Source organism: Apostichopus japonicus, chromosome 17, assembly GCF_037975245.1.
Source record: "Apostichopus japonicus isolate 1M-3 chromosome 17, ASM3797524v1, whole genome shotgun sequence".
In the NCBI taxonomy this organism is placed as follows: domain Eukaryota; kingdom Metazoa; phylum Echinodermata; class Holothuroidea; order Aspidochirotida; family Stichopodidae; genus Apostichopus; species Apostichopus japonicus.
The window spans coordinates 25,488,967-25,493,519 of record NC_092577.1 but is presented as its reverse complement, the minus strand read 5'-3'; positions in this window follow the sequence as shown (position 1 = coordinate 25,493,519).

The window sequence follows — 4,553 nt, the reverse complement described above, 5'->3', positions numbered from 1 at the left end:
CGAAAATTTGGGTGCAACTGAAACGTCTCCAATACATTCATTAAAAAACCGCGATCCACCATGTCAAAGGCCTTCTGCTGGTCCAGAGACACCAATGCACATGGCAGATCACGCTCAATAACAAAGTCGGTCAAGTCGCGCATCAACCACAAGTTCTGCTGGATGCAATGACCCTTCACTGCACAAGTCTGAAGATCACCATCAAGATGCGGCATAGCCAGTGCAAGGCGGTTGCACAAAGCCTTAGCCAGCAACTTGTAGTCCACATTTAACAAGGTGATCGGACGCTTGTTATGGGGATCCAAGGGGTCCCCAGACTTTGGCAGCAAAGTAATCATGCCCAGACGTTGACTTTGGTTTAGCAGTCCGTTTTGGAAGGCGTCTTCGAATGGGACTTGCCATTCTTCATCTTCGAAAGCGCCTTCCAAAGCTCAACAGTGGTTATTCCGCCCCCCAAAATATCACTCACATCGTGGGGAACGGTTTTTGAGATTCCCCTCAATAAATCAGACTGTGCCGACAAGTCGACATTGCCACGCGTAAACAAACTCGAATAATACTCTTTATATACGCGGACAATGCCGTGAGGGTCACTGACCACGGTCCCATCGGTAGCGCGCACAGACGGGACGCGTCTGTCACCCGCCGATGAGCTAACGGACTGGTAAAACCTCAGTGAAGGGCGCTCCTCGGCTTCCACCGCTTCGACACGTGCCCTGACGCGGGCACCGTGGTACTTTTCATCGAGATAAGTCTGCAAAGCAATGACTGCCGAAGGGTCGCCAAACTTCACCTCCGCGCACAGCTTCGAGAATTTTTCTTTTTCGACGCCGTGCGCGGGTCACGCAATACTGAATTGCGTAGCGTTTGATGCGCAACTTGATATCATCCCATCACTGGGATGTACAAGCAAAGGCCGGCTTCAATGTTTGCCATCCTTTGTACCTGGTCTCGAAACCTTGGCGGAATTCTGCCTCGCCAAGAATCCGACAGTTAAGCTTCCATAGTCCCCGCCCCGCCCGATCGGGAAAATGGAAGGCAAAACAAAACGTGCTACCACAGTGTCATGGTCAGAGAGCGGACAGCTGAGCGTCTCGCAACCCGAAAATTTAAAACTTACGGGCGCATACACTCGATCTATCCTGGAGGCATCTTCTCCGTTAGGCCTCACCCACGTATACACCGTACTACACGGGTGCATATGCCTCCAGACATCGGCTAAAAGGTGTGCCGAAGTGAATCTGTCCAATTCTGTGATCCCAGCGTCGGGACTAGCAGACACAGAAGCCTCGAGTCTGGGACACAGTTAAAGTCTCCGACCATGACACATGGAGCACTACCAGGAACAAAGGAAGGCAGTGTGTTAAAAAAATCTCGTCTAGCAGAAGGCCGATTGGGAGCATACACATTGCAAAGGGAGATCTTACCCTGTGGATACTTGAAAAGAATGCAAACCAATCGGCCCTCGTGATCCGTCTCCACCCTAGTGGCACACCCCGCCTGACGAGGTGACAGGAGGATGACAGTGCCACAGGATGAAGACGAACCAAACGAAGCATGCAGCCCACCACCCCACTCATAAGCCCATAGAGGGACATCTTCTTCCAAAATATGTGTTTCTTGCAGGCAAACGCAGTCGACTTTCATTGAAATACAATATTGGAAAATGCGACTGCGCTTGCGATGATCCCTCATGCCATTGACGTTGAAGGTGGCAACTGAAAATGTATGGGCCATGAGAGGGCAATGGGGCAAAACTACGCCGACGACGATTCTGTAAGCTTCAAGCGCGCTCTAGCCGACCTTTTCAGTGAGGGTTCCCCCATCTCGTCGTACCAGCTAGTTCCAGTGGCACGTTTCGGCCTCCGGAGTCGCTGTCAGACATAGCCTCCGGAGACCCGACAACCGAGTCGTCGTCAGACAGAGTCTCCGGATCTCGCGATACCGGCGGCGGACTGGGAACGGAACTGGACGGGTTGATGGGGGAAGCTGGTGGAGACCCCGTGTCCGCTTCGCTGTGTGGTGGAGACGGTGCGGGCACGGGGTTGATGGGGGAAGCTGGTGGAGGCTTTCTCGGTGCGGGCACGGGGTTGGGGTCTGCAACTACGGGGGAGGGTGAAGGAGGTGCGGAGAGTGAATCCTCACCCGGTTCCCCCTCCTTGCGTGGAGCTTCCTCCGGGGCAGTAGGTGCGCCAGAACTTGGCGCCTTTGCTTGACCCCCCACTCTTTGTCATAAAGACATAAGAGGAGGGACAAGCGCGAAAGACATGTCCCTCCTTCCCACAGAGTGAGCACACGACTTCGCTTGGGCAAGCAGAGGTATCATGCCCAAGACGAAGGCAGCGCTCACACTTTTTATTTGGGCAGCCCTTGGCTTCGTGCCCGGTCTCCCCACACCTGAAGCAGGTACGGGGCTGGCCGGGGTATCGCACGTGAGCTTTATGCCCGGCAATAAAAAGGAAGGAGGGAATGTCCTGCTTGAGGTCGATCCGAACCTGTCGGTGCCCGTTCAACACCCCAGGGGCCTGTGCGTAGGAGCACATTTTAATAGCCTTGACAGCCCCAAACCGACCTAAAACAGTTGCGACAAGTTCTTGACGCACCTCTAATCCTACGTGGATGACAGTTACCCATACGGAACGTTCGTATGGAGTAACTGTGAAACCTTCAACCCCACTCAGCAACGTGACACCCTTCTGCCGGGTCACGTCACTGGTAAAACGTAGATCATACGTATTACGACCCTGGAGAGCTTGTAAAGCATCAACCTCTCCAGGCACAACAACACCCTTACTCCTTAAAATACTAAAAACTTGCACCGGTGGAACCGCTTGTTCACCGGTGAAGGTGAACTTAACAATTTTCGAATCACGGCGCGATGCCATGATACCGAAGGTGGCTAGGCACCAGAGGAGTAACAAAACAAACTAAAGACAGTATAATGTCACAGTATAATTTTAATTAGCACTCTATGGATGAAACTTGACCTTCTGTCCAGCGGTGTTTTATCAAAACGTACAGGGCTCTCAGCTCAGTAGGTGGACCGGGTATATATTTCAAAGTGGTTAATATATATGGTAAATATATGGGGTTTGGTGGACGTGTCCCCAGTCACTGCCCTCCAGGTGGACATTTGGAGGAAAAATCGAGAGTAAAATTTTACAACCTCTCGATGAACAGATGAAGGGTTTTGTCTCTTTATAACACACTTGTTTGGTGACGGCCCGAAAAGTGACAAATGAACGGGTGATTATCGGAGATTTAACCCCGGCCTCTCCCACACACACACTTTCTTCAAATTAGGTCCAAGAGATTCTTTAAAAAACGAAGAAACTTAGTGGCCGAATGCAATTTACCCCCTGAAAATCTCGAGTTATACCACCAACACTTATGGAAATTGACGGTGGCAAAGTTAGGGGCCAAATTTGGTCAAGGGTGTTTCTAATTCAATTGATCATTTAAACAATATGTTCAAGAGGTTTTGCTGCTTAAAATAATGTCGTGAGCTATGGAAATGTTTTTCATCGCTCGGGGATACATTAATGAAACATTATCCTTCAATGCCTCTATGAGGGTTGGGTAATGATGTCCAGAATTCTTTATGGTGCTGTATTTAAAAACATGCTTCCTAAATATTCATTCCAACACTATTTCATGTATCAAAATTAATGTTCAATGTTTTATGTATATAATGTATCGGTAAAATGAAATCAATGAACCTCGTTTCAATATCATTTATTTGGATGTTGTTAGGTAGATTTGCAGTATAAAGTTTGTGAAAACGGGCGATAAATATTGGTCACCCCCCTCCCCGCCTTTTCATATTTTTCGGGGAAATTATAGTTGATGATATTTTTCTACTTTTCAATATTTTTAACCTGCCCCCCCCCCACCTTCCCCCTTCATCAGGTCTTGCTACGTGCCTGTTCCACATTCTCAATGGATATCTGTATATATATTTGTTTTACTGTTTATCATGTAATTATTATATTCTTTTATCCACTATTTTTCTTAACTTAATTTAATTTAACTTGATTTGTTTTGTTTTTTAATTCTACTTATTTTTGTTTTATTCTTCATCATGTAAAGCGCATTTGAATATACATTTGTTATAGTATTTGCGCTATATAAGGATCCATAATAATAATAATAATAATATCATCGGAATATATTTCTGAAAATTGTAACTAAATGATGATAGACCGGTGGATAAGAAAGCTTCATAGAGAAATTGTTTTTGCTTTTATCCTTATATATCTCCCAATTGCAAGTGCGTGTCTAGGAGGCCATTGGAGTTTAGCCCCCATACGGTTACTAAGACTCATTGAATGTAACTCAATATATCTCTGCAAACAAAAAAGGTAAAAGAATCAGTAAAGATGATGTTATTGGAGCCTAATGGCTTCATCAATTCATTGTCATCGCGAATTCAAGGGTTCCTCATTTGTGACCCAAACTACCGAAACCGCTGTAAGCTTTTCGGCACAACCAAAGTCTGTTTGATTAAAGACAGGGGACATTGGGCTAACTCAATAAATTTAATCCTTTTACAA